Genomic DNA, 12,482 nt, shown 5'->3' with positions numbered 1-12,482 from the left:
AGATTAGACAATTCAAGCTTCAGTTTACTCTGTTTCTTAAAAAAAGCAAACTATAAGCCCAGATTTTCAAACGCTTATTTTGCCATTCACTCTAAATTCATCTAAATTATCATCTCTTTGAAAATAAATTTGTTGGCAAAGTCTGGACTATAGATTCAAAGTTATATTCAAACAGAGCAACTGGAACTTGTACGTCAGTTTGCTATTTATCAAATATGGCTTGACGTTCAACACAATCATCCCTTGGAAACTCATCATCAAGCCTCAAGACTTGTGTTTCTGTACTTTCCCCTGCAACTGATTCCTTGACTTCCTCATTGACAAACCTCAGTCAGTGGGCAATAGTAACAACATCTTCTCCACACTAACCATCAACACAGATGCCTCTGATGTTTGTGTGCTTAGACCCCTGCACTACTCTCTAGACTATGTAGCTAAGCACATCCCCGGTGGCATTCTTCAGATTTGCCGATGACACTATTATTGGATGAGTGACAGTTGGCAGTGTGTCAGCTGACCAGTGCGAAATAGGTTACCTGGTTGAGTTGTGCCTCACAAGCAACCTTTTGCTCAGTGTCAGCAAACCCAAAGTGCTGAATGTTGACTATAGGAAGAGGAAGGAGTGTGTGCACATGTGCCAGTCTACATTGGGAAATCAGTGGTGGAGAGAGTCAGTAGCTTTAGTTTCCTGGGCATTAACATATCGGATGACCCATCCTGGGCCCAGCACCTAGCTACAGCCATACGAAAAGTGCGCAAGTGTCTATTTTCTTAGGAGGTTAAGGACATTCATTATCAAACATTCTAAAACAACTTCTATAGATTACTGTTGAAAATACCATTGGGCAATTTTTTGCATCTGTATTTACTCGAGATGAGCATAGCATCTATAGTTGTGAGGCAAAGTGGCTTCAACTTCACGGTGCCTGTACAGATTACAGAGGAGGAGGTGTTTGCTGTCCTGAGGCAAATCATGGTGGATAAATCTCCAGGGCCTGACAAGATGCTCCCTCAAACCCTATAGGAGCCAGGTGTATTGTGTACATTTCTGGTCACCGAACTATAGGAAAGATGTCAACAAAATAGAGAGAGTACAGAAGAGATTTACTAGAATGTTACCTGGGTTTCAGCACCTAAGTTACAGAGAAAGGTTGAACAAGTTAGGTCTTTATTCTTTGGAGCATAGAAGGTTGAGGGGGGACTTGATAGAGGTATTTAAACTTATGAGAGAGGTAGATAGAATTGACATGGATAGGCTTTTTCCATTGAGAGTAGGGGATATTCAAACAAGAGGACATGAGTTGAGAGTTAGGGGGCAAAAGTTTAAGGGTAATATAAGGGGGAATTTCTTTACTCAGAGAGTGGTAGCTGTGTGGAACGTGCTTCCAGTATAAGTGGTAGAAACAGGTTCGGTATTGTCATTTGAAGTAAAATTGGATAGAGATATGGACAGGAAAGGAATGGAGGGTTATGGGCTGAGTGCAGGTCCGTGGAACTAGGTGAGAGTGAGCATTCGGCACGGACTAGAAGGGCCAAGATGGCCAGTTTCTGTGCTGTAATTGTTATATGGTTAAATGTTGCAGAAATTGCTGGGGCCCTAGCAGAGAAATTTAAATCATCCTAGCAACAGGAGAGATACCAGAGGATTGGAGGATAGCCGATGTTGTTCTGCTGTTTAAGAAAGGCTCTAAACATAAACCAGAAAATTATAGGCTGATGAGTCTGATATCAGTCACAAGGAAGTTATTGGAAAGTATTCTAAGGGGCTGGATGTATATGTATTTGGATAGACATGGATTGATTAAGGATAGTCTGCATGGCTTCGTGTGTGGTAGGCCATGAATTACCAACTTTATAAAGTGAGGACATTACCAGGAAAGAGGATGAAGCAAGGCAGTGGATGTTGTCTGCATGGATTTTAGCAAGGCCTTTGACAAGGTCTCACATGGGAGCTTGGTCAAGAAGGTTCAGTTGCTTAGCATTCAAGATGAGGTAGTAAATTGGATTTGACGTTGGCTTTGTGGGAGGACTGGAGGCCCGTAACTAGTAGTGCTGCAGGGTTCAGTTTTGGGCCCATTGTTGTTTGCTGCCTGTATTAATGATCTGGGTGATAACGTGGTTAACTGGATCAGCAAATTTGCTGATGACAACAAGATGGGTGTGTTGTGGAATGTGAGGAAGGCTATCATGGTTTGCAGAGGAATCTGGACCAGAAGGAACTATGGACTGAAAAATGGCAGATGGAATTTATGCAGACAAGTTGCCCTTTGATAGGACCAACCAGGGTAGGTCTTACATAGTGAATGGTCAGGCACTGAGGAGTGCGGTGGAACAAAGGGATCTGGGAATACAGGTCTATAATTCATCAAAAGTGGTGTCAAAGGCAGATAGGGTCATAAAGAAAGCTTTTGATTTCATAAATCAAAGTATTGGATACAGGAGATGGGATGTTATGTTGAAGCAGCACACACAAAATGCTGGTGGAACACAGCAGGCCAGGCAGCAGCTATAGGAAGAATTACAGTCGACGTTTCGGGCCGAGACCCTTCGTCAGGACTAACTGAAAGAAGAGATAGTAAGAGATTTGAAAGTGGGAAGGGGAGGGGAAGATCTGAAATGATAGGGGAAGACAGGAGGAGGGATGAAGTTAAGAGCTGGAAAGTTGATTGGCAAAAGGGATACAGAGCTGGAGAAGGGAAAGGATCATGGGACAGGAGGCCTAGGGGGAGGGGAGTACCAGAGGGAGATGAAGAGCAGGCAAAAAGCGATTGTGAGAGGGACAGAGAAAAAAGAGAGAGGTTTAAAAAAAGGGGGAAAACAATAAATAAATAAATAAATAAATAAATAAATAAGGGATGGGTTAAGAAGGGGAGGGGGACATTAATAGAAGTTGCAGAAATCAATGTTAATGCCATCAGGTTGGAGGCTACCAGAGGTCATGGGTTAAGGGTGAAAGGTGAAAAGTTTAACAGGAACATGAGGGGAAATTTCTTCACTCAGAGAGCTGTAGGAGTGTGTAATGAGCTGCCGGCTCAAGTGGTGCATGGAAGCTCAACTTTGACATTTAGAGAAGTTTGGATAGGTACACAGATGGTAGGAGTATGGAAAGTTATAGTACTGATGCAGGTCAATGGGAATAGGCAATTTAAAGGGTTTTGGCATGGACTAGATGGGCTGAAGGGCCTGTATCTGAGCTGCACTTTTCTATGACTCTAAGAGGTACAGAAGCCTGAAGTGCCACACCACCAGATTCAAATACAACTGCTTTCCTTCAACCATTCAGTTCTTCAACCAAATGGTAAACCCTCTTCACCAGATTAGGGATTTGCCAGGAGGTTGAAGAAAACTTTGACCATGTTATCCTAACGTGGATGTTTTTTGTTCCAATTGTGTTCTCTTGTAAAAAAATGTGTATAATATATGCTTAATTAATGTTCTTCTTGTGAATATTGTTTTTATGAATCTATGTGCCTGTGATGCTGCAGTAAGTAAGTTTTTCATTGCCCCTGCACACACATGAGATCATAATTATGACAATAACCTTGACTTTGACAATTTCTTGTCACTATTGTTTAGAAGGTTAATTGGTGGATCATGAAAACAACAGCATTCCTTATGGACTAGAGAGCAAAAATACACTATCCCACAGGTGACCCTATTCCTACTCATAGAGGTAGAACGAGTTCACAGCATGCTTTGTGACTGCATCAGTTCTGGAAAACAAAATTAGATATCATCAAATTCTAACACTGCCTAGCCCCTGATTTCCTTGTTTCTGATTTAGATTCACACCAAAAAAAAAGAAATGAGTAAACTCCAGACTCAAGGACTGACAACTATCTCTGTTAAGAATTCAAAAGAAGGTTTTTAAAAGATGCTTTGGATTAAATCTGACCAGTGTGCACAAGGTAGCCACTGCTATATAGTGTATTAGCCCCATTCTATATACTGTATTAGAATGTACAAAACCGAAGTAGCATCAAATCCTGAAGGACTGTCCAAGATGAAAAATAGGATCAAAATGTCCTCCTTTTAAAAAAGAAGAAAATACTTTGGAAAATGCTAATGCAAGCCATTTTAAAAATATTTCAGAGAAACTCAAACACAAATTATTTTGTGGCACGAACTTAGAGGGGTTACGGTATGAGCAAGCACTCACTATACCACCTGTTCTTAAATATACAGTTGACCACAAGGGTTTGAAAAAGTAAATGATTAAATGGATCCAACAGGGGGTTAATTAACACTGATTAATTCCACTGGGCTCCACACCTGGCAATGACAGCTTGTAAATTAGTACATGAGTAGCCCAAGAGGAGGTTAGTAATAGATGAAAAATGGACAAGGCTTTTCATCAGACATAAAGGTTTGCTGAGTTGGATAGAAGGTATCAGAGATTTAGTGACAAAATTAATTGAAACTTGATTTTTTACTGCAGTGATAAACGCTGACGTTTACTGAATGTATATTAGACTAATGTTTCCTGTTGAAGATATGGATTACAGAGACAGCTAAGGTATACAGATAATAACAGAATGATATTGTCAAAGAAATACTTGTCACAAAAAGATGTTATGTTCTTGCTGGTTGAAGAAGAGCTATGCAATGTAATCTGCTTTCCAGCATTAAGTGTAGCCTTGAAGCTCACTGAAGTTCAAGTGTATATTGACATCTAAAGGTGTTAAAATGTCTTCCACCATCATTCCTACAAGTAGTTGTTACCAGGTTTGGATATGGCCCAAGTGTGGAGCAAGAGACACTGAAGTGGGTTGATAGTTCACTGACTTTAATGCAAACTGAGTTAGAGGGAAAAGAAAACAACAAATGCTAGGCCAAACAGGGCCGTTAACTAAAACTCTCAAGTGGAAAGCGTAGCCTACACCGCGGCTGAAAGGAATAACTAAATATAAAGTGAATACTGCTAGTCTTCAGAGTCAGTTGACTCGATAGTCCCATTTCTCAGGCAAAGCCAAATGCAAACAGGCAGCGAAATGTTACTGTGCTGTCTTCAAGTCTTGACAAGCACTATGACAGAAAGAATGGAGTTCAATATCATCACAATGAAATAATAATTAGCTGACATGTGAGGAGCTGAAGAGCCTGTTTTGATGCTGTAGTGCATTATGACTCTATAACTCTAAGGAAAGTCTGTCAGTTTCAATATCTAATAAGTAAGGAAATAGATCCTAACTTAACCATCTAGATCCATTAATAATTTTATGAATCTCACCTAAATCTCCACACTCCATTTTTGTTTCAAAGAAAGCAATCCTTGATGAAAACTAATAAATTAATTAATACTTACAAAATGAACTTTCCCCCACCCCCACAATAGCTTTCTGCAATACCTCCGTACACATCCTTTACAGCTTTGACTAGGTGCCACGAAAGCAATGTCCCACTCTGGATTCACTTCCAAGAAGTGAATATTTACCCTTCCTATTTATTCAGTTCCTTTACTCTATTCGTCTTCTCCTGTAAAGCAGAAATGCTCGTGAATGGTCTGGCTATGCTCTTCAAAGAAAATGTCACTTTCATCAGCAATGGAAATAGAATATCAATTGGAGCAAGATACACAGAAGGGGCTCATGCCTTATGCAACCTGTCTATATAGCAGTCATTTTGCTTCATCTCTGCCAGCACAGAGCATGGTTAGCTTCTGAAATATCCTTTATGATCATATATTGTGACTATACTGAACTGGAAATGATTTGGTTATGTGCTGGGTCCATGCACCTGTGGAACTCCAACATTTATACCAGGAATGAATTGAACAAGGCTTGCCATTTATTCTTTGATATATTTGATATATTTTTGAAGGCACCTCTACATTGCCCCTTAACTTCAATGGCTACCCTGTATGCTCTTTTCATTGTTGTCCAAGTTGCCTGAAGAGACTCTCCACTGAGGGTGGGTTTATGGATTTTAATGGTGAGTTTATGATTTTGGGAACAGGCGTGGAGTGAAGTCCAGAGAAATTATAGGTACTGACCTTTGACTTATGCACTTAATAGGAGAGTAATGTGTTTGGGAGAGATGGGCTGTCATTTACAATGTGTTAATTGCTCCATTACTCCAATATTAATATGAGACATTGGGCTTTAATTGTAACTTTAGGTTCTTGTTGGGCTTCCTTGATCTCATCAGTGACAACACTATGACTATGCTAGAGAAAAATATTAGTATGTACTGAGAATTCACTGCTGCTTATTTTTGTAAAAGTGATCGCTATATTGTTTGACACATTGCTTTGTCTTTTACATATTTTGGAGGTGTATCTTTCAATTTGAAGGTTTGCTGAACTGATCTACCCTATGGAGTTCCACCCGATTAGGTCGGCATGAGGTGACCTAGGCAGTACTGCATGAGATCTCAGCCCAAGACCAATGTAACACCAGCAACAACAGTAGGAGTAGGACCTGTAGCAGGAATGAGACCAGCAGAGAAGTGTAATTCAGGAAGCCACATGTAACATACATGGTTCTTAACTTTCTCATTGGTTGGAACTATTGCCTCAAGGACCGGGTGGTCTTCTGCCAAGTAGTGGCAGGTGCTTGGATAAGTGCATCTCTCCAAAACAAGGCCTGCCCTTACTGGACTGTTTCTAGTGTTTGTCAAAGCGATCATTGCCATGTACCTGACCATTGGACCCTTCCAAGACTCATCCTGAGACACACGCAGGATCTTTCTCACTGACACACATATATACACACACGTGTGCTTACATACACACACACGAGTTAGATGACTAATGGCCAGTAATTACGTTATGTTATCAGTTGGAATAAATGGCTGCTTGAGCTTGCAGCTGTAACTGGTTTCCCACAGGCACAATGCCACAGCGAATTCACAGATGGCAATTAGAGCATCCATAGATCACCCAGCAGTGTTTGTCAGCCGCAGTGCAGCCACTCTATCAGAATGCATCCATTAAAGGATCCTCATCCAGGTGTGCTCCAGATTCACAGCTGCTGCCTTCATGCTCTCATCCTGCCTTAATCCACTCTCCCTTTTTTTTGGATAAATATTAATGACTTATTCAGAGATTGGCACGTAAAACCACCAAGTATTCAGATGGCATGAAGAATAGTAAACAGAGGGAAGGTTAGGAATAGGTGGGAAAAAGACAAAGATAGGTTGGCAAAATAGGTAAAGAGGTGACAATTAGTAAGCAAAGTCTGAAGTGATATCCTTCAACAGGTAGTATGAGAGACAATATGGACTAATTGGAAGAAGGACGCAGGAACAGAACAACCTGGGTGTACTTGTACAAGATTCCTTGAGGGTGGAATGGGACATTGAGAGATTAGTTATTAAATTAGATGAGATTTTTGATTCATGTATAAAACACAGAGCACAAAATCTGGGAAGTTATGTTGGGTATGTATAAACCACTGGAGCAAAATATTCCATCTGGTTTGTATACTAGAGAAAGGATGTGAAGGACTTGGAATGGGTACAAAGAAGATTTCCAAGGTTGGTTGCAGGGATGAACAAGTTGGACTGGAAAATCTGATGTTAATCTCTTTGGAGCAAAGATGAAGAATAATTATTTTCCATAAAGAATAGTTATGATTTGGAACTCACAAACTGAATGGTGGGTTAGTGCTTTCTGTGATGTAGTCCAGGGGAGAAATTCATGCATTTCAAATTGGATCCTAATGCACCCCTGAAGCAGTTAGATCACTAATTACAGAATTGATTTCCATCTTTTCAAAGCATGGCACCTCTGAATAGCATACAGAATTATGTTATATAGTCAACAACTGAAATCAAACATGCGTTCATAACTTTCTAATTCAGACTGAAATGTTTACTACCTGAGTGAAGCTAGCGATAAAACCATTACTGAGAAAATAATTTTGCTATCTGCGAATTGCTGATAGTATGCTGTTTTCTAGTCTTAACAATTAATACAACACCCCTGCTCCACAATAAAATACAATTACCCTATCGAGCAGCAATGAATTTCTAGATGACAGGATAATGAAGAATAAAATTAATAATGCAAAGAAAAAGAAAACACAGCAGATCTTGGAAATTCGGAATAAAGTCAGAAGAAGCTGGAGATACTCTGCAGATCAGATAGAATCTGAGGAAAGATAGAAACGTAGTTATGATTTCAGATAGAAGAGAGTCTCACAGATTCCCAAAGACTGCCACAATTTTCAGGCTGTCAATTTGTCTGCTAAGTCAGTTTGGCAGTCCCTTTCAGATATTGAAGAGCAGGCCATAGAACTAATTGTTCATAACTGAATTATATTTATTTAAATGGTTTTAATTACTTTTAAATGCATGTTTGCTTCTTTTTTGGCCTTTTAACTTTTTTAACCATTGATGTTATTTTTATCAATACATTGTTACCAGGTACAAAGTGGTTCTCAATGTTGTTGATTACCCTGGATAGCAAAGATTTTGCTTCCTGAATACTTTTTGGTGCATCTTATGGATTTTGGGCTACTGATCATGAACATCATCGTGACATTTCCCCATGTCACACACCATTTTTTTTGAATTTGCCTGTATTTGTTATTTCAGTTCAGAAGAACTGATGCCAAGGTTAACAAAGGCATTTTTGTTGGTCCACAAACCAAACAAGTTATCAATGACAGGCAATTCTAATCAGAGAAAATCAGATGGAAGGCTTTCAAAGATGTTGTTGAAAACTTTCTTGGCAACTACCGAGCACCAAACTATCTGCAGCTAGCTGACAACATACAAAACCATGAAGTGCAACATGTCACTAGAGATTCATTTTCTGTATTCCCATTTAGATTTTTTCCCTGCAAGTTCCAGCACTGTCAGTGACAAACATGGTGAAAGGTTTCATGAGGACATTGCAGCCATCCAGAAATGGTAGCAGGGCAACTGGAATGTTGGCTGACTATTGTTGGACGCTAAAGCAAGAAAGAAACCTCAGACACTGAGTACAAATGAAAACATTTTTAGCCTCATTGAACTATTGCAAAGCATCAGCACTGTTATCCAATTCAACACATTTTTTTCAATAAAAGTTAATTTCTTGTTTCTCCAAATTCCTACATGATACAAGTTGTCTGAAATTATATTTGTATTCAGCTTTAAGTGCTCTATCATAAACAAAAATAATTCTGAAGAAGCTCTTTTGAAAAAAAAATTGTTGTCCAGAATTATCAAAGTCCCAAGGCTGGCCAGTGATCTCAGGGGAGTGAAAGGTTATACATAGTAATACTGAATGTGACATGAAATAATTCACCTATAGTTATGGTCATGTGTTATTTAGATGCTGAATGAACATGTGTCTCCAGCTCTATCGTAGTCAATAATGTCATTACCAGCCATATATATTGGAACAGGCCATTAAATCAGGGATGGTCCGATTGGTCAGGTAAATGGAAAAGCTGAATACTATTGCAGTGCATTTGAGATGATTGAATACTGTTGTCCAGAGAGAGATCTGGATGTCCTCATACAAGAAAGACAGAAAGTGAGGATGAAGGTACAGAGAATTCTGAGGAAGACAAATATAATACTGGCCTTTATTGTAAGAGGAATGGAATACAAAAGTTAGGAAATCTTGTTTCGATCATACCTAGAGTAGAATGTACCATTTCCTTATTTAAAGGAGCATGTATCTATCCTGAAGTCAGGATAGAAAAATTCATTCCTTGGATCAAGAGGTTGTTTTCTTGAGGAGAATTCAGCTGAATGGACTTGTAGCTTAAGGAATTTAGAACAATGAGAAATTATCATAAAACATGGAAGATTTTGTGGGGAATTGGTAAGACACTTTCTGTGTGGGTGATTCCTCCAGTGAGTGAGTTCAGAGCATGGAGCCATAACTTCACAACAAAGGGTTGTCCAATAAGACTGAGATGAGGAGAATTTCCTTCTCTGAGAATCTGGATACCCATACTACAAAAAGCCATAGCTGCAATCACTTAAGTTATTGAGAGAGATAGACTTTGGACTGTTGGAGAAACAAGGATTTGGACATCCTACAAAAGATCAGATCAACCATGAGCATTGTTGAACAACACAGCAGGTTCAAGGAGGCATGTGGTCTACCCCTCTCATATATTTTCAAATACTGATGATTCAGACTTTCTGATACATGCAAGTAAGAACATCAATGGCCCTGTCTGCATGATCAACTTGTCCCGAGTCATTAGCACCCTTTCACAACAGACCTCAGCTCAACATAATACTCACCAGAAGTCCCTGCTGGGTGTTCAAATATTACTAGGATTATTAGGGTTCTGAAAGTTGGTGGATAGGAAGGCGGAGGTAACATGTGTCTCCAAAAATTGAACAATTATCTTCCCAATCGCAGTATTTGTTTGGGACTGAGATCAGCTGGCAAAGCACAGATCTTACTTCTGTCAACAGGTGCTGTGTTTTTAATTGCACACAAGAGTACAGAGCTTTCCACTCTCCTGGGATGGGATATAGGGAGATGGAGCATCAAATCTATTTCAGACCTTTGCAAGTCAAAGAAAAATAAAAGCAAACAAATCGGATGTTTGTGAATGTGGATCATTATCATCCAACAGTAAGGAATACCACCTGCCACATGTTTGCCAACAAAGTACATTTAATGTCTAAATAATTACCATTGTAGTCTGCAGCAGCTTTATAATATGTTTATCATTGTGGAGTTAATATGCTAGCAATCAGTTTATAAACCTGCATCCCAATTTAACTTTAATATGTAGCTTTAATCCTCTGCAATAATATTTTGCTGCTTACCGTATACATAATGTGTAAATATGCAATAATATTTAATATAATATAAAAGCTGTAATCCTCTATAATAATGTTTTGTTGTTTATGCACTATGTATCAATTATACTTCTGGTTAATTTTTATTCATGAATATTTGGGAAGTATTTGCATATTTGGATAAATTATTGTAATGTCTGGATTCGCAGGGGTGCGGCTGATAGAACTGCTGCCTCACAGATCCAGCGACGCAGCTTCAGTCCTGACCTCTGGTCTTTGTGGAGTTTGCATGCTCGCATAATGACTGCCTGGATTTTCTCTTGAGCTCCAGTATGCTTCCCAACACCCAAAGGGAGGCAGGATAAATGCCGATGTAAACTGCACCTCGTGTAGATGAATGTTGAATATGTGGATGGGAATAAGGAATCATAAAGTGAGATTAATGTGAATGAGAGTTGGCATGGACTGTGGGCCAATGGGCCGGTTTCCCAATTGTTTCACTCTTTGGCTTATCGCCCATTTTTTTTTAATAGGGAGAAATATCTGAACCTAGAAGAAAAATATTTAATAATTTAAACACTGCTATATTTTAATATTGCATCATACTGTATAACCACAGAAAGGCACCTGTAACAGTGTTAAGCCTTGAACTTTGCTTGACAACCTTACGTTGATTAAACATCTCTGGAGAACTCTGACCTCAGCAAGCTTCCCATCATTACGGTTATTACCAAACTGTGGCTGAGCTAAGGCCCATTAAACAGACAGCAGGGGTCTCCTGGATGTTCAAGGGACCTGTTGCCAAGAGGGGGGATTCATCCTACCTGCAAAGCAGAACACTTACAAACAAGCAGACTGAACTTCAATCTATAATAAAGGTGACGTATGGAAACTGACCTTCACCCTACCTGTCCAGAAAATTGGCTCTGCAGACTAAACTACTGGTTTCAATTTCATATTGATGTGACCATATTTCACGCACCTCCAGATATTTCAAACACTCCACTGATTCTGGATCCCTGGGAATTTGGGGAAAGCATGAAGTATGACATTGTTAAAGATTATATGTAGATGAGTCATATAATCAGAGGACATTGCGCAATCATTGCATGTTTATGTCCAGATGTACCTATCCAATTTGTTCATTCACTTGAGCTGATGCTGATGGCAATTCTGACATCTATTGTTTGTCTCTAATTGCAGCTGAACTGAGGAAGTAATTGGTAATGACTGGAAAGGGTGCTAATGCATCTCTCCTCCCGAAGAATTCTTTCCCACCTGTCTGTGGGAGAGTATTTGTTCCTGCTATACAATATGTGTTGTGAAGTTACTTAGTACACTATGCATGTGTCATCTGTATTTAGGAGATCCGTAGCTTCAATCTGCCAGGTCAACATGGTAGCTTAGATTGCGCTGTATAGAAATTCGACCAGCAACAACAACAGCATGAGGAGCTGGCTAAGAGCAGCAACAGGAGGACATCCCTGATACAACTTCAGTCCTTTCCTTTGACATTCCACTCACATTGCCACAGTAGTTAGTTCAAAGAAGCCTAGAGAGCCCGTGTTCACAAACTGGTGTCAATATCACTCAGATTGAGTAATTAATCTTAGTAAAGAGACAAATGCTCCCTCCCAAAGGGGTTGTTCACTCCCATCCTGACTTTATTGTCAAACTCGGGATCGGAAAGTCAGGATTGATTTTTCCATGCATGATTGGTTTCGCTAAACTTAAACACTCACGTGGTTCAAGACCCATTGACTTTGGTGCACAATCATCAT

The 12,482-nt window shown here is 39.6% G+C and overlaps 1 long non-coding RNA gene across 2 annotated transcripts in view; it reads left to right on the top strand.

The window, feature by feature from the left end:
• Positions 1-11,613, top strand: part of LOC132399364 (uncharacterized) — a 107,919-nt gene extending 96,306 nt beyond the window's left edge. For both annotated transcript variants that reach the window (XR_009513978.1, XR_009513977.1), the window contains exon 4: positions 10,911-11,613. This is a non-coding gene — a long non-coding RNA (uncharacterized LOC132399364). The remainder of the gene's footprint in view (positions 1-10,910) is intronic.
• The last annotated feature ends 869 nt before the right edge of the window (positions 11,614-12,482 follow it).

This window comes from Hypanus sabinus, chromosome 9 (assembly GCF_030144855.1).
Source record: "Hypanus sabinus isolate sHypSab1 chromosome 9, sHypSab1.hap1, whole genome shotgun sequence".
Lineage (NCBI taxonomy): Eukaryota > Metazoa > Chordata > Chondrichthyes > Myliobatiformes > Dasyatidae > Hypanus > Hypanus sabinus.
Note: the sequence above shows the minus strand (reverse complement) of the source record. Positions and strands in the feature narration are given on the sequence as shown.